Source organism: Squalius cephalus (genome assembly GCF_949319135.1).
Source record: "Squalius cephalus genome assembly, chromosome: 12".
NCBI lineage: Eukaryota > Metazoa > Chordata > Actinopteri > Cypriniformes > Leuciscidae > Squalius > Squalius cephalus.
This window is the reverse complement of record NC_137133.1, coordinates 14,944,036-14,968,103: the sequence shown is the minus strand read 5'-3', so window position 1 is coordinate 14,968,103 and position 24,068 is coordinate 14,944,036. Positions and strand designations below refer to the sequence as shown.

The window sequence follows — 24,068 nt, the reverse complement described above, 5'->3', positions numbered from 1 at the left end:
AATCGACACAAGACACGTAAAGTGATGCTTTGGCGGACGGACAGTATACAAATGGCTGAGGTTGGAAATATGCTAATACGGGACAGTCCGTCAGTGGTCATGGGCGGAGCATGAGCAATATTGATTGGCGTCTTGACGGCTTGATTATTGAGAGTGTTTAGGCTTTTTAAAGATTTAAAAAAGGAGTTAATGGATTTTTTTTTTTTTTTCATTGTATGGTGGTTGTGTCCACACACTGCAAAGACACATTTGTGTCCCTGGACCACAAAACCAGTCACATGGGTAAATTCTTTGCAATTGAGATGTATACATCATCTGAAAGCTGAATAAATAAGCTTTCCATTGACGTATGGTTTATTATGATAGAACAATATTTGGTCGAGATACAACTATTGAAAATCAGGAATCTGAGGGTGCAAAAAAATCGAAACATTGAGAAAATCGCCTTTAAAGTTGTCCATTTATGTTTCGCGATTGTGCTGCATTCACTCACAAAAATAAATGTTTTATATATATACAGTAGGAAATATACTTAATATCTTCATGGAACATGATCTTTCCTTAATATCCTAATGATTTTTGGCATAATTTTGATCCATACAATGTATTGTTGGCTATTACCACAAATATCGGGTATACTTGTGACTGGTTTTGTGATCCAGGGTCACATTTATATGCAAACACCATATAAAAGTGAATTTTGGATCCGATGACCCCTTTAAGGATGGCATCAATTTCAATAAACAAGAAGATCATCCAGAATGGATTTCACTTAACATTTCAGAGTGGTATGTTGTTGTTGTTTTTTGTGGTAATTTTCTTGATATACAATGTTATACACCATTTAATCGTGATATTTGACGGGAAAACTATGGTAATACAAACAGTAATCGATCACAAAACCATGGTTAACTACATAAAACTTATAATTTGAACTTACTTACAAGCTGTTATCCACAAACAACAGATTGTCCTGGCTGACAAAGTGGGAACTGCTCCATTTCAGGATAAACTTTTGTGCCTAGCCTGCATTGTACTCTCTTAGTTTCTGGAAGCTGTCCACCTTAAAATGTGCAGCGCACAGATAAAACATTGGGGTTATAATGTTCAGGAACAGTGTTTAAAATAAATTTAAACCACTCTAGGTTTTTCAGCCTTAGGAAGGTCAAACAAATCAGTTTTGGAAATGTTGTGGAAAAAATAGCATCTCTTCAACATAGTGACAACACTGTCTTCTCTAATGCAGCTCATCAAGGTCTCTCTTTTTTTGCGTATTCCGTGGGCTGAGATTATTGAAATGAACATTATGACTTCACAAAGCCAGGTAAAATCGTGTTGTAGTCCAAATGAGCCGTTTGTTGTAGTTCTTAAAAAACAAATTCTGTTAAATAAAATATCTCTTTGGAGTGGACTTTGATTTTTATAACCTTGTAGATCTTGTTTATGCTCGAACAGCAACATTACACACTAACTTAAGTTGAAAAAGTAGAAAAGCACAACAGGACTCCTTTAATATGTGAGATATGTGATATCAAAGACATGAATTAACATCTTTTCATGATTAAGAAAGAAATACATTGTAAAACTATTTTCCATCATTTCTAATCATCCAAACAAAGTGCCCATAAAGGATCAAGTTACTTTACCTCAAAAGATCAAGGAAAATTGTATTCTTTATAATATCAGCACATTAAGACTAACCAAAAAGCACCTGTTCAAGATGAAGTGTGATTGTGTCTTATTGAGTGCACGTGTGCTAAATGAATAGCTTTGCTGTCATAGCTGGTCTGGTTTAATTGACAAGTAGGTCGTTTACAATCAGCAAGCTCAGCAATCTGCTCGCATTCTCTCTTTCTCTGCCCTTCTGAAAAGCAGCAGCAGCAATTCTGCTTTTAATTCCTGGCAGATGGGTGACGGTGTCCCCTCATGACTCACGGCAGGTTGATCACGCCACTTTAAAGCAGATCTAGGATCAGTCCGATCAGACGCTCAGGGCGATGACTTCAGCGCAGGAGCTGCATTAGTGTGGCTCTGATGAGTCACAGCGTGATGATGTCACCTGATCACAACCCTGCAGCTCCTACATCAGATTAGACTTATAGCCATATGCCTGAACATCCTTGCATTCTTGGCAATAGAAATGTACTCAGCAGAGACTCTTATGGAACAGAAGACCATATATTGGACCCCTAAAATATCTGGATTATTGAGACAAAAATGACTAAGAACCAGCATAGCATTTATTTGCAGATACCGCTTGTTTTTATATACAATAACATTCATACAGTACATTTTGTGTATCTGACTTAAAGGACAGTGATATGACAAATAGGTTTTTAATCCATTAATTTATTAGAAATTCAGGTGAAAAAAAAGCAATTCATATGTATGATTTGAGGGGGCTTAAAATGCTGTCCTAATATCAAAATGAAGAAGAAAAAATGCCTCATTACAAGAATGAAATTCTTATGAATATGAATTCTTATGAAAATCATATCGTTTAAAAAAGTATTTTAAAATATCCGATTATTTGACCTTGTTAAAACAAGGTTCAGGTTGTAAAATATCATGTAGTGTGACTCGTCAAAAATGTTTGGACATTTATGAATTAATAATCAGAATCAGAAAGAGATTTATATTTAAAAAAAGATATATATATATATATTTTTTTTTTACCTCAAAACACATTTAAAACTTTTGTGTATGTACACTCACATATTCAAGGTTTAAGGAAAATAGATTACTTTTTACTTACTTTTTACTTTGTGGTTACACCACATGACATTTTAAATTTAAATGTTTCTTCAAATTGTACAAAAGTTTTTCAAAACCATATAAAACCAACATCAATACATTTCTAAAAACATAGCACATGTGTTTTAAACTATAGACTTAAAAAAAAAAAATCTTTATTGTGGATGTTTGTAGTATCCAGTGGCATTAGTTATACAGTTTGTGCTTTGAGGTTTCAAAAAGAAACCAGCTTGGGAATTTTAAGAGACTGATGGGTCTTTTGTTTTGTTAAATTCCCTGTGCTGTTCATATCTAACTCTAAATCTGCAAAGATGAAAGAGGTTGTTGATGGATTGTCCCTTTGTTTTTCTACTCCTTTTTCTCCTTTCCATTTCTGTCCTCTCCACTCAGCATCCTATCCCGCCGCCTGATCTGTTTCCTGTGCCCTTGAGCCAGATGCTGAATATTTAGTAGGTACTTACGCCAATGTGACCTAAACATGACAACTAGTCACAAAGACATCAATAACTCACCCGTATACTCCTAGACCCCCCCCCCCCCTCTCTCTCTCTCTCTCTCTCGTGTGCAAACATCAATTACACCCTCATGTACCCACTGACCTCCCCATAGACGCACAGACAGAGCTCATTTCATTAGTCTGGGCTCATACAGCAAGCAGAGCCAAATACATGATTAAAATGAAAATGAAATTGTGTGTATACGTTCCAAGATTGTTAGTGCCAGACATGTAAAATACAAAATAGGCTGCTATCTAACTGTATTTAGTTACCTTAAAACAATATTCTGGGTGCAGTACAAGTTAAGCTCAATTGACAGCACATGTGGCATGATGTTGATTACACTTGTACATCAATTTCTCTAAAAATAGAAAAAAATGACATTGGTTAGAGTTAAGCACTTACAATGGAAGTGAATGGAGTCAATTTGTAAATGTTAAAACAAGGCTTACAAAGTTATATCCAACTTTGTTGCTATGAAAATGTGACGCCTAAAACCCTAAAATGGTTGAACAACAACTTTACAGCTTAAAGTGCTTATATAAAATTATAATATTGTTAAATATCTTTATAAATATCTGCTTTTAAATTCGCTAAAAATAGGCCCCATTCACTTCCATTGTAAGTGCCTCAATGTAACCTCAATTGTTTAACATAGGCACAAAAAAGGTGCCTCTAACTTCATTTTCAATGCTAAAAATGTACCTATACATACAATTGATTTGACTGTACTTACACCATTGGGTTACACTTTATTTTGATGGCCACCTTTAGACATTTTGTTGACTATAAGTAACGTTGCACCTACATGCCAACTAACTCTCATTAGAGTGTTTGTAGAGTATTAGTAAACTGTTAGGGTTTGGATTAATAGAATATAGATAGAACATATAGTTGCATAGTTACTTATAGTCAGTAGAATGTCTTTTGGGTGATTATCAAAATAAACAGTTTGCAGATATTAAGCAGACAGTTTTACACTAATGACTGCTAGTTGACATGTAGGTTGCAATGTTACAAGTCAACAGAATGTCTATATGTTTAAATTAAAATAAAGTGTTACCCACTATTGGATGAAAACTGAACTGAGCTGGACAATGAAATCACTGTTTTCTACAGAGCTGCTTTATGTCCATTGAACTCATTTCATATTTGATGATCTTTACACAGTTCCTGAACAGAACTGAATCAACTCTGAACTGAACCTCAGCTGAACAATGACAATATTTTCTTTTCAGCTCAGTTTGCATCATTGAATCATTATTTTTCTGGTTATCCCTTAAAATCTACATTCAAACCATCTATATTGTATAAAGCGCAAGCCTGTATAAATAATGGTGATAGTTCACTGCTGTTTCCAGCTGAAATGAACACTAGCGGCAATAAAACAGCAACTTTTATTCCTTTTCACATAAATTTTTGATTACAGGATCAGATTATCGATTAATGAACACTTATTTTCACACTGTTTCTAGCACAATGCTATGTTATGCCCTCAAAACACTTTTATCATGATTTGTAAACTAATATATTTTGACATTTTTGACATATTTTGACAACCAGCTCCATATGTATGGCATTTCTGACATAGTAAACTTGCTCGGTTGGTAAGCATTGCACTTGGTTACGAGTCCCGTTAACACTAGTCACAGTTAAGAAGCTTTAAAGACTTGTAGATGTCAGGTTTGGTAGAAGTTATGAGTGAGGACTCACATGCAAAGTGAAGTAGGGCTTTTATTAAGTGCCAGAACAGACAAAAACCACCCGAAAGTGGAAAAAATATACAGTCCACAGGCACAGCAGGGCATGACAAGACAAGGAACATTGGATGAGAATATGGCAAAAGAAAGAGAACACAATCGGGTAGGAAAACGGGGGAGGATGGGGCAAATCAAAATAATTGAAACACATAATTTTTGTCCCAATTCATAGGCTGCATCCTTCCAAGGTTACATTTGAAGGCCACTTCAATGCGTCACAATGGTGCGATGAAGGCTGAATTAAATGCCGATTGATTAAATGATTTAAATGCTTTAAGGCTCATTCAATTGCTGTCTACAAATGCATACTTAATTTCCATGGCCACGAAGAATAGAACGAGTTGATCCTTCACAGCCTATTCCAAGATTCATTGTGCGTCAGTGACGAATGAATTTTTTTTTTTCTTTTGAGAGAAAATGCCGGATTACACATTTAAATGTAAGGATTGGGTTTCAACTTACTCGAATTCGATACAAATATCCCATTTAACAACGCTCGGTCCGACCTTCGAAGGATGCAGCCTCTGGACGAGTTGGGCATGACATAATCTTGTATTCACAATTCCAGAATAGAAAGACCGTCAGGAAGAGAGAGAGAGAGAGAGAGGCACAGAGGCTGTTTTTGACAAAAAGCACAGTGAGTGTCCTGAATCTGTCTAGCTGGCCCAGGCTGTGGATAGCAGCGCTCTGCATTATTGATGTTCCGAGCTGGGAGAGCTACATTATCTGTGCTCTTGTAATTAGCTGGTCCACATTGCCCTGATTCTGCTGTCTTTGTGTCAAGCTTGCTATCTTGGCCATGCGCCCTAATGGTAAACTGGAGCCAGTTGTGTTGTGTATAGTTAATAGTCAGAGTCAGGTAAGGTGATCTGTTCCCGATTACCTGATAAGGGCTGAATTGAACAGGAACTGACTTGTTTTGTGAAGCCTTTCAGGTCACAGTTAATTTCCAAATTGGACTCTTATTCACTGTAAAATAAAATAAAATAAAAATCTAATTTCTTATTGATTTTCACTAAAAAGATCTAAACGTTCTAAACATTACTGTCTAAACCTTGAAAAAAAGAATGTATCTTAATTGTTTAACAACGCCAGGGTGGGTAAATAAAGAATGCGTTTACATTTACATTTTTTGCTTTGAAAATGTCTATGTGGTGAGGAAAAATAACTCATTCAAAATAAACATATTCAATAATATACATTCTCTGAAAACGAAGAAGTGAATGAGCTCATATTCTTCCAACTGAATTATGTTCAAATTATGTTCAAAGTTAGACTGAGGGAGCATTTTCAGAACATGCCCATGTATATAGCATAACTTTACAAGATGAATGCAAAGATATTGGCCTAAAATCAAAGCAATCTCAAATGTTTCCATTGGATTACAAGTGTATACTTGAGGGGGAAATATCACAGTTGTATATATTTGTGGTGCAGTCATTTTCACAAGGCTGTTACTGTAAGTCACTCAGCAGTGTTTATAATAACTGTAGGTTCACACACTGTTAGCTCATGACAACTTTCTCCAAAAATAGGGAGGCTTGAACTGCCACAATCCCACAAACGTAGGAGAAAAAGTAAAAAAATTTAACCTTTCAAAGAGCTTATACTGAATAGGGTGTAAAAAGTACATAGAAATTACCCCTAAGTTACTGAGTCAACATTTTACTCTATCGTGAAACCTGTTAACTTGCTGTAAACCTGCTAACTTTACTGTCAATTCTGATTTTTAGAATAATTTTAGAATTTATAGATAAATATCTTTAAATTTATAGAACAGTTAACATTTACCCTGTTCACGCTTGAGACAAATCAATCAATTTTGGCTAGAATTAACAATTATAGACAAGTAACAGCTGTGGCCATTTATACAGTTGCAAATTAAAATGTTTATTTATTTATTTTTTAATCATATTTAGAAATTCCAAATGAATTGGGAAGGGAGTAATGTGTTTTATTTTATTTTTAAATTTCAATAGTACTCAAGTACAGATTCCACAAAATAATTCTCAATTAGCCAATAGTTATATAGGACAATTACTCAAGTAGATCGACCACTAGAAAATAAACATTACTTATATTACTGAAATATTACACGTCAAACAGTGTCAGTAAAACAAAAATGCAGTCTTGTAGAAATGGATTGACGAAGCAACACTAAATGATTTTCAGATCAAAAAGTACCTATGTGAGCATGCTTTAAGTGTTTACTGTAACTCTGTGAGCGTAACAAGTGATGAGCATAGACCCAGAAACTCCAGCCTCCTACAGAATCAGTACGTGCTACTTACTTTAAGAACCAATGAAAGGTGAACCCAAACCACAGGTGGGCAAAATCAGAATTCAGGGTGTTAAAAAGCATTATGACATAGTTCATTGACAGGCATATCACTTTACAAATTAATAAGACATAAGTTTTACTATGAAAGGACACCTGGGGAAGGCCAGTATTCCATAATACATCTACACGTCTCAACTGCGGTCAGGAAACACTTGCTTCTTTTCATTCACTGGTAAAAACGTGACCGGATAAAAGATTTTGTAAGATCTGCTCATTATCGTTAGCTTTGAAAGACATTTATACTCCCATGTACTGTACTTTCCTACAGACACCATGTTTGTAAAAAATATAGATGATGAAATGGACAACAGTAAACAAAGAGACTACTGAAAAACAACCGCTAGTCTAAAACGTTCCCCCAAACAAAGGCTTTATGATATGAAAGTGAAGATGACATGTTGGAAAATGACTCAAATATCAAAATGAAAAGAGCCTATGAATAATCTCGTTATGTAAATGTTACTTTGTAATTTCAAATGCACTTAATATTTTTATTTTCTTTCTGAATAATAACACATATGCTCATCAACAATACCAGAATCCAAGCTGGTGGACGAGGGGATAGAAATGATTTTAAATAAAATTACATTTGTTTTAATAATAGTATGTTTTGATAAATATAGTTTAGTGCAATAAAAAAGTATTGTACGAATTTGTTTATGTTATGCAGATGTGTATTGGAGTATCATGCTTTTAGCTTAGCAACATGCTAATATCAAACTCCAATAAAAATGAATTGCATTTTAAATTAATAACTTATGACAGTTAACGGTTTAAAGGCCAGATTAACTAACAGCTTGCACCAGCGCAAACCCTCTTTTAAAAAATGTAAAAACTACTGTCAAGATTTAATAAAGATACGCAGTGAAAAATTAGCACTGAAAAAGCATGAACAGGGTTATTTTTGCTGCTGATCTTTTTGCATTTGTAGGAGTTTCCCCTTCAGACGCAACATTTATGGGAGGAAAGTATTTAAATAAATCACGCAAGGTGATTTACTAAGGTTTGCACTAGTCAATTTACTGGTATTTGCACCATTATTTACTGCCCAAAATAGCATGTCTTAAACCAGACGTTAATTTGCGCTGCTCTTGGTAGATTGTGTTGGTCATTATGGAAATGATCCGGCTTCGTCTATGTTCTTTAATTTGGGTGTCGTCAGTAGATCACGTGCTGAACTTTCCACTCCCATCTGTGCTTTTATGGAATTGCGCTCTCGGGCTAATTGACCCTGTTTAGTAAATCTGGCCCTAAGGCTTTACATGACGTTACACATTGTCAAGTTATTAAACATGATCAGTGTATGTAAATTTAGGATAGCTTAAATGACACCAAAGTCCCTTTAAGGCAAGTCATTTTACACAGTGGCCATCTTTGAAACGCCTCTCGGGCATCTATTTCAGTCATGCAAGTACAGCTACAAGTAAAGCATCAAGTAAAGTTGTGATTGGCTCTTTTATTTAGAAGGCGGAACTTTTTCCGCCTTGCCATTCATAGTAATATGAGTGCATCGTTTTTGTATATCAAAAGTCTTTGATGACACACTTTACAAAGGGACTTGTATTGCACAAGACCCCATACACTACCAGTAACACTCCCCATTTCCTACACTTTAATGTGACTTTATAAGAGATTAAGGATCTGTGTTAAGGTTGTGTTATGGTAATGAGGCAGGATCTATACCGTGTGGCTCCTCGACGTAAAACCACCAGCGCATTTACACCCACTCCATTGAAACCACCACAGCGTTTTCTCATCCAGACTCTACTACTGTATCATATTGTGACATTAAACTTGAGGTGCAGGAGTAAATGTGTATATGTGATTGTGTGATGATTTGAAATGTGATATTTTAGTTGTTTTTTTTAATTTTTAATTATAGATCTAGAATAACAACATTTTGAAATGTTTTTTTATTGTTGGTATTGCTTAACCCTGTAAAGCCTGACATATGACAATTTTTCTTTTCTTTTTTTCTTTTTTTATGGAACAGTATTTTAAACCTTTTAGACAATTTTTTTTTAATGTATCATATTTGATACATCAAGCTTTTATGGCTCATATATTATGATAAAGTGAGAGTATTGTGCTCAAACTAAAGGCAGAAAAAACACCTTTTTTTATTTTTCAGAGGCACAAACTGAGCAAAAGTATGCAATTTGGGGCAGAACTGAATTTTGTGCCAAAAACTAAGAAGAAAAACTATCAATCAGATGACAGAAGGCATGTAGTAGATTGTGTACAACAAGGTTTTCAGTAACATTTTGATCATGTTGATAATTTAGAGCCCTTAGAAATATGTGCATCTAATATGATACAGTATGGGTTAAATAAACCACAATCAGAAAGGTCAGACAAAATACACACATAAACAAAAACACATCATTTTAGCACTCTCTCTGTCCCTTTCTCTTTCTCTTTCTTATTCCCCTTCAGCTCAGGTTTCTGGGAAGCAGCTCTGGCTGTGGGAAAAGCTTCCAGCTGATCACATGACTGTGCTGTGAGGGATCTCCCGATGATCACGTGACTTTAGTGCTGATTCATGGTGCCATCGTTTCACTCTGTCGAGGAGCAAAATCAGGGAAAGACAAAGGAACTGGATAGTTTTGTGAAATTAAATGGCATATAGCTTTCTCTCTTTCTGTTTCTTTTTTTACGTCACCCACCTCCCTTAACTTTTTACCTCTGGGAATTACATTGACTGGTCTTCTTGTTAAATAATTAATGTGTGTGTGTGTGTGTGTGTGTGTGTGTGTGTGTGTGTGTGTGTGTGTGTGTGTGTGTGTGAGGAGTCCAGATGGGGGGCAGAAAGAGGGGGGGCATCTCTCGTGTGGGTGTACTGAATGCGAGGGGCTCCGCTCGCTGAACAGGGGGCTTTTCTCTTGCACTTTACACCTTTGCACTGAGTAGCGGGGCGGACGTTAAAAAATCCCTCTCATGTACAATAAACCAAACTGGGGGCTGTTTCTGGTTAAAAGTCGTTTGTGATGTTCGCAGAATATCATGCTTACTGTACTGTAAGAGGGTGATTCCTCAGTTAGAGCCACTTGATATCATGACAAATGAAGCTTCTCCTAATTACGTGCCATTAATATCTATTATATATTTAAATATGATATATTTATCACATGTCCAGGAATCAATGTTTGTCCTGGAAGAGATGCACTGTATGCTATTTTGCATATCTATGATAAGCAAATAAAATGATTTCCAAAAACTGATGGTACAGTAAGTATTGCGGACAGTGATCCTTTGTGTGTAACAAAAAAATACACTTGTACACATAATACCAAATTCACAAAGTACAATTTTCCTGATTTTAAACAAAAGTCTTCCTGATTTATTCTATAAAATAAAAGCCCTGGAATTCCTTAAAATAAAAAGAATAATAATAACTAAATATAAATTAGGAAAATAAAATAAAGTATTTTTACATAGATAATAATCTATCTTTTAAAACTATTTGCACATAAATTAACATTAATTGAAAGTATGAATTTTTTATTCTAATGTGAAATGTGCTAATTAAATTTGTCACATTTTAAAACAGATCTTTCCTGGAAGATAAACGCCAATTAAAAAAAGAAATAAGGAAATAGTAATAATAATAAATCTTATAAAACTATAATAATTTTTAATTTTCTTCCCCCGTTAAAAACATCAGGGGATGAAAAAAACGTCCATAACTGAGGAATCACACAAGTTGTTGTTCAGTAGTGGAAAAGTTTTTTTGTGTGCTGTGAAGTAAACAGCACAGTCAAAGTGTCCATCAAATCTGGATCAACATTTATCAGCATAATCTGGATTCAGGATTCCTCTTTCACTTTCTTTTTCTAACACTTTTTCTTTCTCTTTCTGTTGCTTTCTCAATACAGAAACACACAGGCAGAACGTGTTGCTTGTTTGCATACAGTATGGAAAGTTTCTATTTCTCATAACTGAACATATTGCAATCAGAGTCACACTGCAGTCCAGTCAGATTCTGACAAACAATATTATTATCATTTATTATATAAACAGTATGAAGGCAAATGTAAGCAATACAAAGCTATCTGTGTTTTCAGCACATCCCTTCTAGATAAGTCTGTTTGTGTGTGTGTGTGTGTGTGTGTGTGTGTGTGTGTGTGTGTGTGTGTGTGTGTGTGCGTGCGTGCGTGTGTGCGTGTATGTGTGTTTGTCAGAGATAAAGAGGGAAGTCCCTGTCTCTCACTGGTATGTAAATTCATGTGTTGGGGGTGCCGGAAAAGTCAAGAGTAAAGTTAAACACCTCATGGAGACAGAGGAGCCTGGCACTCAACTGACCCCTGAGACTTTTCATATACTCCCACATGCAACTGTACAAGGGAGATGGTCCAAAATCCTCTCTGTTCGCCAACATCAACTACAACAGCTTGAGAAAATTAGAGAAGGCTGAAAATGAAGAGAAAAACAATGGGAGAATGAAAGACTTAATATTTAATGAGCAAAAAATATTTACCTCCGGACCACTGAAAGGAAACTCAAGTGCGAAGTCAAGTGTAAATAGTTCCGTCACTTTTCAGTGCAAAAACCTTCGGCCCCATATTCACTAACCACTCATAAATCAGGTGCTAAAATGCTAAACACTCGGGTGCATAGACAACGCAAACGGCATGTGCACGTAAACGATGCTGTCAGCAGACCCAATTCATTCTCAGTTCACTCTCAACAGAATGTAGAATTCATATTAAAGTTGCCCCTGTTATGCTTTTTTGAATATCTCCTATCATGCAGTGTGTAGCCTAATATAGCTGTTTTAAAGATCGAAATAAAGATATTGTTAAAGAAATTCCATACACAATAATTCCAGTCTCACTTCCTGTTACATACCTGTGTAACAATGTAACAAATTTGCATAATGTCATCCTATGGTCTTCATTGGCTGCCCGCAAACAATGTCTACTTTGGGAGAGTTTGCTTTGTGTTGTGGACATGTCAAGAAGACGCTGTCGTCAGCGCTGTGAATCCACTTTGCTGCACTTCAAAAGGATGAGGATGGAAAAATGGAAAAACCAACGCAATCATTCGTACACTGTGTATCAAATGCTGAGGAAGAGCTTAAATTCAGATATGGTAATAGGCATTTAGTTTCTGACAAGCGCTGTAAGCGGTAGACCAATCACAACAGACATGGGACCAATCAGAGCAGAGTAGACCAATCACAACAGACAGGGCCATTTCACCAATCAGAGCAGAGTAGACCAATCACAACAGACTGGGCCGTCTGACCAATCAGAGCAGAGTAGACCAATCACAACAGACTGGGCCGTCTGACCAATCAGAGCAGAGTAGACCAATCACAACAGACTGTGCCGTCTGACCAATCAGAGCAGAGTAGACCAATCACAACAGACTGGGCCGTCTGACCAATCAGAGCAGAGTAGACCAATCACAACAGACTGGGCCATCTGACCAATCAGAGCAGAGTAGACCAATCACAACAGACTAGGCCATCTGAGCAATCAGAGCAGAGTAGACCAATCACAACAGACTGGGCCATCTGACCAATCAGGGCAGAGTAGACCAATCACAACAGACTGGGCCATCTGACTAATCAGAGCAGAGTAGACCAATCACAACAGACTGGGCCATCTGACCAATCAGAACAGAGTAGCTTGTGGAAAGGAAGGGTTCAGAGAGACTGAATCTTCGAACAAACTGTTTTCAGACTCTTTGAGAAATTAGGTTATGTGCAATGTATATTATGAGAACATTTTCATTTTTTTTTTTTTTTTTTTTTGACCTGAGATTCATGTAAACCTTTTGTAGGAGGCCTCCAAAACAAAATTAGGAGCCTTTAAAATAGCATAATGGGGCACTTTAAATAGAATAAACATTTCTAACAGTGGGGAAAATCATGTTTAGCATAAGACAGTTGCAGCCAATCAGTTGGCAGGTGATGTTGTTTGTGAAGGTAAATATTTTAGTTATGGTACAACATGGACCTAAAATTGACCCTAAAATGAGAGAACAAATTAATAAATCATCGGAACGAAATTTTTAAATTTGTGGCCCTGATTTTAAAAAAGAAAATTTGCATGTTATGCGCAGAACTCCGTAGATGCATCACATTTTCTGCAAATTTCAAAGCTTTCTGTTGGTCAATGTGATGAATCCATTCAAGTTTGCATAGGGAAAAATTTCATCACTTTTAGACAGCTTCGTTTATTATAATGGGAGCATTCTTGTTTTGGCGCAACGTGTTGTGGAGAAAAGATGTTAGCAGTTAGCATGCAGGAACTTGAAGCACAATTCAGCTCATCACTCCATTTTTTATGTTGACGCATGGGATATTTGATATGCAATCTCATGAGACTTGGCAACTGGACATGAATTTCTAAAGCAAACAAATTAAAGATATCAAACTATTTTCTTTTGGAGGCAGAGTTTGGAGTTTTACTTTAAAAGTTCAGTTTCAGTTGGACTAATGCAATCATTAGTTGTTCTTAAAATGTAAATGCTTTAGTACTTCATACAAGTCAGGGTTTTTTTTAGTCAGACTAACAGACCATCTAGCAACTTTACATGTCATTTGAACTTCTAATATCTTCTGCGTTGTGCGATAGCTCTAAAAGACAAGGCATGCACACATTTTATTAAACCTTACTAGCTTCTGATCATCTGTCTAGCACTGATATTTGACATTTAACATGATACATTGAATTGTGTATAATCCAAGATGACAAGTCAAGAAAACACATATAGAATATGACATCATCACAGTCGTGTATATTTGAAGGGGAATTCTCACAAAATATACATGTACATTTACTGTAGATTCATCAGCACAGCATCAGCCCCCATATTACAGACGGTAAAAGAATATTGTTATCTTATGTAGTTACAGTATATGTATATGTGTGAGTGTAACTGGATGAAGGTAATACGATGAAAGCCAGAAATTATCTGATACCTGCAGTGCCCTGATCAGCTGAGATCATCATGCTGTGACTCATTCAGATTCATCGCTCTGATGGAAGGAGCTCACGACTGATCCTAGATCTGCTGAAAAAGTGGTGTGATAAACCTGCTCTGAGTCATCGGGGGGCCACAGTCAGCATGTGCCAGGAATCGAAGAGCTAAAGTAGAATTACAGTACGTCTGCTGCCTCTTCTCTCCTTTACTGTCAGTGTCTACCGCCTTCATTGCCCCATTTGCTTTTCCTCGCTCTTTTTTCCCCCCTCCTTCACTCGACTTTCTATCCTGCTCCCCTGCTGGGTCTGAGCCGTCCTTCTCGGCCTTATTCCCGTTAATCCGTGTTTCCACTTCTCTCTGGCTTTACAGGAAACATTGAGCTGCAGATATGGCCACAGTGGGTATTCATTTACAATCCTTCCCTCTGGTCTGTGTCACCCACTTAACACACAATGGCAAACATGCATTTAGGACTATTTTTATGGGATTTATTGGATTTTTCCCCCCTTTATTTTTGGCAGGACAATGTGCCATTCAGAATTGAACTGTATGCCAGTTGAATTAGAATTGGGGTAGCAAATAGGAAGCAGAATTACAATTAAAATCAATTGAAATTCAGAGATTTCATATACTAAGTCTTGTTAACTAGAAAGGTATGTTTATTCTTTTTAGATATTTTGGGCTCAGTAACATTTTGTATTTTTAAAAGAAATTACCTTTGCTCAGCAAGCACTAGAATGATTTCTGAAGGATCATGTGACACTGAAGACTGAAGTAATAATGCTGAAAATTCAGCTTTGTATCACAGGAATAAATACAATTTTTAAGTATATCCAAATATAAAACAGTTAAAATAAGTTCTATCATGACAACTCTTGGCAGATTTTTAGCATGGTAATGGATATGACAATGTTAATGTATTTGGTCTTAGCAGAATAGATCTGCCACGCTGCTGCTGTTGATTATTGCTGTTGTTATAGATTATTGCTGCTGCTGCAGAGCAAGTACAGGAACTTGCTACTGCCAATACATACACTGATACACTGATGTGATTATGTAAGACATACAGCTGCTGCACAAATAGCATATATAAAAAAAAAGTAACCCATAGCAGATCTATACAGGTGGAGCTGGGGACGGTGGAGGGTTTCGGAGGAACTCTGAATGCGCGCTGCAAAGTGCTAAGTGAATGCTAACCAGCCATTTAAATGTTGTGAGCAGCAAGCTCATTGGCTGCAGATGCGACATGAACCAATCAGGGGTGCTTTTCCCAAAAGTATCGTTAGCCAACTATGGTCACAAGTTCTGTCATTATCAGCATAGTTCAACGAGTCAGTGTTTCCCGAAAACATAGTTCTAACGAAAACATTCACAAACAGCATCGCAAAGTTGTGTGGTTTGAACGTCAGCTCTTGACTTGTGGTTAAGAGCATAGTTTCTTGTTTGCCTGACATGTGGACTTAATAAATCTTTGTCTCGAGCTAAATAAGCAAGCTGACATTCAGTGCAATCTGTATCTTTTATTTAGAATAAATACAAATGTAATTTACGTCTTTTAGTTTGTCAAGAGATTTAAAGCACCGTTTTTGAAGAGTGCGCATGTGCGAACGTGCTCCAATACTTAAGAACCAGTCTATGATTGAATCTGGAAATAAAGCAAAATAACTGAGAAAAATGAGAAATAGTCCTCAGATGCCATGTCCGTAATTTATAGCAAAACATCTAGCATTAATTCCATCTCAACAGATTAGTTAAAATTAGTTATTACTCCACCACCTGCGTGACATCATTAACCAACGTGGTTGAACGACCAATTTGCGACAATATGATTTCGGGAAAAAGTCTTGACTAGCTAGTTGATTTCTTCAACGATGCAACGTACTATGGTAGTTAAGCAGCGAGTTATGTCGTTGTACAGGAAACACACCCCAGCTTGTGCCTGATTAAGTAGTTAACACAGTAAATATCATCAGCTGCGTTAAGGACCCCATCAGCCTGTGCCATCTAGAGTTTCATGCCAGAACTAGGCATTTATTTTAAATTGTAATAATATTTCACAATATCACGTTTTTTACTGTATTTTTTTTATCAAATAAATGCAGCCTTGGTGAATTTAACTTCAAAATACAACTGAATGTTGACTGATGCTTTAAAGCACCAAAATCACCATAGAGAGCAGCCAGTATATTCATCAAAATATTTTCTTTTTTTGTGTTTCCCCAAAGGGACGGATCTACAACACATATTGCATATATTATAATGTTCTTGAGTTCTCCCAGGGGACTTCATACAGCATTTTCCAATCAAATAGACTGTCTCAGACAGGCATTGGAGTGGGCACCTGTCCCGCCTCAACTGAGGGGTCTTTGGCTTGCTTGTCTGTCTGGGCCACGTCACAAATCACTGGCTGACTGGCACACAGCCAAACAATTAAATTAATTACAGTGGAGAGAGAGAGAGAGAGAGAGAGAGAGAGAGAGAGAGAGAGAGAGAGAGAGAGAGAGAGAGAGAGAGAGAGAGAGAGAGAGAGAGAGAGAGAGAGAGAGAGAGAGAGAGAGAGAGAGAGAGAGAGAGAGAGAGAGAGAGAGAGACCAGGCCACTTGTCTAATTTGTGCGTCCTAAGCAGAGGGAAGATGAAGTGCACTTTTGGATATTACACTTCTAGAGATCCTGAGAGGAGTTCAATCACAGGAACTTGTCCTAAATGTACCTTGAAGCAAATGAAAACATACTTTTGCAATTTATCTAATTTTACAGTGATCATGATCATATTCATGACCAGATGGCACATTTCATTCTTCTATGGTTTAGAGGGTGTAACTGGTGCAACAATAGTAATGTACAGTAGGCTATGTTTAAGTCAACCACTTATAACAATTAAATAGGCCGTTCTGGGTGGATTAATTACATTTTTTAATTCAATTATTAATCTCCTTTAACAATATATCCAAATATTTAGTCTCCCAGTCCCAACTCTGCACAATACAAATACATTAATGGCCACTCAATCATCTTGTAATCTCTATAGTCACACCCAGTCTAGAATGTTCATTGTTTCCCAGAATTCCTTCCCCACCCTCACGTGCCCAGACAACAGAACCTGTACAGGACATTTCCCAGAACCACATCACTGTACTTTCATGCTTTAAACAAAGCAGGTTATTTGTTAATTATGCATTATAATGGACTACCGTTGGGTGTGTACAATGTTTGCAAAGAGAGCAGTTCACTGAACACAGGACACATGTCTTAAAGGAACAGTTCACCCACAAGTTAAAAAAAAAATCTATAATTATTTACTCACCCTTGATTTGTCTCAAACACGCATGACTTATTTTCTTACACGCTAAATTGTACTTACAGAAGTCTTGAAATATTGTGTGTTACGCTTATGGTGCATTTTTATACTGGGTAGGAATTTCTCCAATCTAGCGGTTAAATTGTATTTTGCATTTAAACGAATAGAGCTCTCTAGCGCCTCGTTTTTTCAAATGTGTGTTGCAACTACGGTAGCCGTTATGTACCAAGAAGCTATGACAACATGTCTTCCAATAGCACTTTAACTATACATGTTCTACTGTTATGCTGCCGATATAATGAATTACACAACCAAGCAATGAAAAAAAAGCTTGTAATTTAGACCGTAACATTGACTTACCTGTCGAGAAGAAAGCAGGCAACTTCAGCGTCCCTTTCGAAGTCTTTCTCCTTCATTAGCTCTTTCCAACTGAAGCTATCCCAATATTTACCCTCGTTTTTTTTATTTGCCGGTCACGTTTCCTTTTAAATTCAATTCTTCTCTTTTTTGGCGACAAGGATTCCTTCTCCTGTGGCTCGGCATAAGTATGATCCTGCATTATGAAGTACCGTGCAGTGCAGCCTTTCAAATTTGCCGGGGCAGTGACAAGCGCCTCTCACTGATCTTCGGTTTCAGTCACGTGACGCTGGCTCTGAACGAAAACACGTTGTGGAAACTCGTTGAGGTAGGCTAGTGCTTTTTGTGCCTCTCTGCTATTATAGTCTTTCAAAATGGCGGAACTAACCCGTCCAATGTAAATATAGATAAGAAATTCTTCGCTTACGAGGATAAGTCAGATCATTAGCAGAGGTAATTTTACACCAATGAGGACATATTTATGAAGAAAGACATTGATTTTAGCTAATAAAATACTTAAAAAACTACACAGTGTACCTTTAATAGGTCTTTTGAAAAAGAGCACCTGTGACATTCTGCTAAACATCTCCTTATGTATTCCACGAAAAATCACATGCATTTGGAACAAGTGTGAGTAAAAGACGACAGAACAAAAGCAGTTCAGTCTGCCGCCTATTTTGCATTCTGTCATTTTACATTATGTCTAATTATTATACCAAGGTCATTTGAACTTGTTTGTCACCTCTGGCATTGTTAATGAGTTTAAGGGCACAGCGCCCATCTGCCATAGTAATTTATACTGTTTTTGAAAAAGATACAGTCACCTCCACCTTCTCCTTTTCTTCATCCATTCATAATGATGATGCCGATGGGTTTACTAACATTATTTTGGTGATGTTGTATTATGTTTTGTTGGAGATGGCTGCTTATGAGCCAAGAAAGGGAATTATACACTTTGTCATCGTGTAGACATTTTTTTAATCATAAGACTTTTACATTTTTTTTTGTCTTTTAGACGTTCTTCTGTCCCCACAAAGATAGTAATACCATTTAATTTTTTACCTTGTGTGGATACCCAGCAGCTCTCCATATCTTTATTTCTAATCCTTTCTTTGTTAGTTTTTACTAAAACTATGTTACCAAGCTCACCATTGCTTCATTTTTTGACGCTCCATTGCACCTTCACAATGCCTGATGAAATCAGCAAGACAGAGGCCCCTCCTCTTTAAAAAATGTAAATAAAGCTTTATAGGCAAACATTTACTTGATTATTGTAGCTTTTTATGGTTTATTTACTATTACAGTTCTAACATCCAACAAGTTTCAGGAATGGAAAGGGACTTTTAAATACATCTCGATGTAGATTTTGTATTATAATAAAATCAATAACAATAGCAGGTTGACATATTTATCGTTAGAAATTTTTTTGTATTATTAGCACGCATATTACTAGGATATTGGCTTTATTAGTACTTCTATTAATGCCTTATTCTGCATGATTATATTCTACAAAATCCCTTAATCCCTAAAGTTAACTTACTATTAATAAGCAGTAATTATGAGTTTATTGTCTTCATTAACAGTTAGTTTAATAGTGGACAGTATTTACACTGTTGTCGAACTTTTGATCATGAGATGTCAGGATTAGTTTGTTTTTGTTTTGTTGTCTCATATGTTTCTTAGTAGTTTAAGACAAGAATTTTATTCTTATGATTTAAATTTTTCATAGACCCTTTACATATTAAACAATTTAAAAACAATTGTACGTGTTTTTTCCCCCTACAATTTAAAACAATGGCTTAATACAGTCAATAAACTTAAATGTTAAGTAGTTTAATTAATCTCAAGAATGCCACTGAAATTGTTTCATGTTAATTCAATGTTAATTTCTACAGACACATGTTTTTAGAAAAAACTCCTTTTTTGCCCTTTCTCTAGTTTTTCCATTTCTCGCTCCTCTTTCCTTTTCTTTCTCTGTTTTGAGAAATCCAGGAAACCATTTTACCATCATCAAGGGTCTGTTTAATGGGCCGTTTTACTGAGAAAACCCAGAATCTGTTGCAGCATTGTTGTTCGGCCTGGTCCAGACTCCACTTCAAACGATCATGAGCCTCCTGCCAAACATAACAGTGGCTCAAGCCTTAATAAAGCGTCAGCTTCTGTAACTGCTTACCCAGTGGGAAAAAGACACTCATTTTCTGTGGGCGTACTTGAAAAATATACAAAAACGGTCTTTATTTGCCCTCCTCAAAGGCAGGAAGACAGTTTGGCATTGAACGTGCCCGCGTTGCAGTAAAATAAGATGCTTTATTTGATTTAAATATAGTGCTCTAAGGAACGCTAGGCAATTTATCACCCAGCGTTGTGTGCAGTGATATCTGGGCTGGTATAGTGCACACACTTTCTTCATTGTTGCCACAAAATTACTGACTCGTTAGCGATTTTTTTTCCACCAACATAAATTATGATAATTAAACAATTTTAATAAAACCATAGGCCTGCAGTTTACAAAAATAACACCGCAAAAAAATTAACAATGCTCTAAAAAAAAATTTTCTGAAGAAGATAAATCTAGAAATAATATAATAGTAATATAAACAGTGTTGTGTGGTTTACCATATATATGGTCTTGGCGGACTAAATCTGCTATGATGCTGCTACTGCTGCTGTTGATTATTTCAGAACAAGTATGGACTTGCTAATAGACACTCAGACACATTACTGTGAGCATATAAGATATGCTGCTGCTGCATAAATAGACATACATAAATCCCATAGCAGATCTAGGCAGGTGGAGCTGGGGGAGGTGGAGGGTTTCAGAGGAACTCTAAGGGCCCTTTCACACCTACCTTGTTTGGTCCGGATTTTCAGACTTTTCAGTTTGATCCGAATCAAAATTACAGGTGTGAAATCTCCCCCGGACCACGGTCCAGACCAGACAGATGAAATTTGGTCTGATGAAAAGAGGTAGTCTCGGTCCGGATCAAACTGAACAAAGGTTTGGTTCGTTTCTAGTGTGAAAGCATTTTCTATATGGTTCGGACTTTCAGGCCATTTACAGGAAGTTCCGGGGGTTCTCGTAGGACTGCTTGGAGTCTTCTCCTCCTTTCCTGCCGGCGACGATAAAATGTTTGAAAAAGGAGGACGTTCATTTGTCGAATTTGAACTCGAGTATTGTTGGTGCTGCAGGTAGTAATGCCGTAATAATAACAGTATAGTGACAATGGTATGCGTCTGTTCATTCATTCTTGTCAAAGTAACCCGCCGAATTGACAACACGCTGACGCACGTCCGTTTACAAACCAATCAATGTCAAGATGCAGCCCACTTAGATGATGACGACAGGACGCAAGTATGTCATGTAAAGTTCTTTAGTGGGCTCGCATAATTGCAATGTGAAACCAAACAGAAACTTACCGAATGTATAAAATGTGTCAAAACATGAACTTTGGTTCAGACTTTCAGGTGTGAAAACGCCCTAATAGTGCGCTGCTGGACTAGCCTACAGCAAACTGTGAACCAGACTATATAAATGTTGAGCAAGCAATCTCATTGGCTGCAGGATCAGCAGAGGCCAATCAGCTTGTGCAATACAGTAATGATCTGATTGCTTGCAGATTGCATGTAAAGAACGTATCAGCCTGCACCCTCTAGAGTAGATAGATTAGATATATCTAAACAGAATATTACAACTTTTCTCCAAAAGAAGAAAAAAAAAAAAAAAAACACTAATGCACAAGTGAACTTCAAGTAATTTTTGTTATGTGTAAGTTACTATATAAATGTGCTCTTTTGGTAACAAAGCAATAAAATACTTAAAAATGAATAACTAAAGCATAAATATTTCACAGTATACTCACTAATTATTGTAATGTTATTAATTAAATTAATACATTTATATTATTAATTAAAAATACTAACATAAGAGTTTGTATGAAAGGTATGAATATTAGATTTTAATATATACTAAAATGTTATTTTCCTCATCTAAAAGTATTGTATTCAAATTTGATGCCATTTTAAAAATGAAATGAATTAAATACTGGCTAAATCTAAATAATATTTTTGTCAAAAGACAAAAACTATGACTTAAAAAAGTGTAAAAATGAAGACAGTTGCCCACTGCATTTTTCTGTATTGGAGAAAACTTAGCTAGTTATTGTAGTACATGTATCCATGATTATATACTGAACTTCAACAATGAGCATCCTCAAAAACCCAGACTTTAAGTGAGTGTGAGGTGCGCAGGCATCATGGGACGAGAAGTAGTGGAGTGGAGAGTTCTCAGGGTTGCTAGATGAAACAGAGCCTCTTGGGCCAGCCGGACTGGCCTTTCCTGTTATGGAAATGTGCACAGCACTGAAGCTCAAAAGAACTTCACACCACTGCTAGAACACCCCACCCCAGTGTATACGATTGAATAGTCCACTCCTTTTTCTCTCTTTATTTTGGAATTCTATGTTTTATATCCACCAAAAACCAATGCCATTGTACAACAGGGCTGGTTGTAGAAGCTTTTGTGGGCCTGGCTCTTTTCACAACATTACACAATAATAGACAGGATCCTGAGGTTTTGAATAAAGAACACTGTTCTTTCACACCCATATGAACTCTGGGAGTTCACTGAGGACTTCCGAGGCCCCTTTGCTAATGTTTACGTCAGATCTGTGACCACTTTGGTTGTCTCATTTTCATAGATACAGGGAGAACAGCTGTGTTTGAAATTCACAATTAAAGTGAATTTCATGGTTGAGGAGGAGCCCACAGCTGAACGGAGATCAGCCTATGCTGTATTATTCATCACTAATGAAGGAAAACAGCGGACATGTTGTCTCAAGTGCAGATCAGTGTTCATATTCACACATGTTATTTGAATTATACACAGTACAGCATCCCATGTTACCATGTCATCGTGTCCCTACAGGACCTATACGGGCTTTTACATGATGTGATCCGAATGCAATTCAGCCTTTGACTGCTTTGACCCAAGAAAAACAGTGGTTTTATTAAAGCAAACAAATCTTTGCACTCATAGACCGTCAGGGTATTGGGTTATTATGGCAGTAGGATATGGTGTTCAAAATGTTTAGCTTGTGCTGAAATCACTCAAAAGGATGTAAGGACCTGATTAATTGAGAGAATGTGAACTTTCAATGAATTCAGTAACTGGATTCCCACAATTTCTTTAAAGACAAAGCATAATGATGGATGCTTGCTGCTGCCCACTTAAAATGAAAGTGATTACAGAGTGTAGGAATTCATTTGGATCTGCATTGGGTCTCATTACTCAATGTTCAACCCCATTATGATGCATTAGTTAACGTAAGACCATTGCATCGGGAAGGTAGACACTATGTCATGGGAAACATGGGTGCAACAAAAATTACAGGGACATGCAAAACTCTGTGTTTTGACTAGTTCACCAAACAAGGGAAATTATGTAATTTTCATTTAAATGTTTTCCATGGCTATTAATTTAAATGTAATCATTTCTGTGAAAAATAATTATCCACCAATTTTGTACGTGTAGAGAAAAAAAGCTGATACCTCATTTCAAGGTATAAACTAATTTTACCTTGAAAAAATATATAGATTTTTATTTTTATTTTTTACCAGGGGGAAATTATGATTTAGATGTATACACATGTATTCAAGGTGCACCTATTCCTTTAATTGTACGATTGGCAATAGCGGTAGACAAACCTCCAATGATTACTTTCCATTTCAGAAAAAAAATGGGTTTGTAGGAATTGTATATGGAAAGCTAACAGTACGTGTACATTCACATGTGGTGAACTGCTCTTACATAAGTTGTTGCCCTGGCACACTGAGTCAGTACGGCACATGTGTGGAAACTCAGATATTTGTGACAGGATTTCAAACTCCAAGCAAAATTTCCTGGGGCTTAGCAGTGCTGAAGAATAGAACATCACGGTGTGAGTGGATTCTGTTACCCGCAACACTCTTGGCAAGGGAAGAAGAAAATCACCCACCCCAAATTTGGCAGCTTGACTATAGTGTAGCTTTCCATAGACAACGCTGCCAATTTCCTTTACAGCAATATGCATCTGAGAAGCATTCAAGATGGTGTCTGAACTTCAGGACTTGGATTAGTAGCCTCCGAGCTA

At 36.6% G+C, this 24,068-nt stretch overlaps 1 long non-coding RNA gene across 1 annotated transcript in view; it reads left to right on the top strand.

Moving 5' to 3' along the window:
- LOC307168726 overlaps positions 1-10,013 on the top strand; it is a 90,631-nt gene extending 80,618 nt beyond the window's left edge. Inside the window, exon 6 of the long non-coding RNA XR_013822964.1 lies at positions 9,789-10,013. This is a non-coding gene — a long non-coding RNA (uncharacterized lncRNA). The remainder of the gene's footprint in view (positions 1-9,788) is intronic.
- The last annotated feature ends 14,055 nt before the right edge of the window (positions 10,014-24,068 follow it).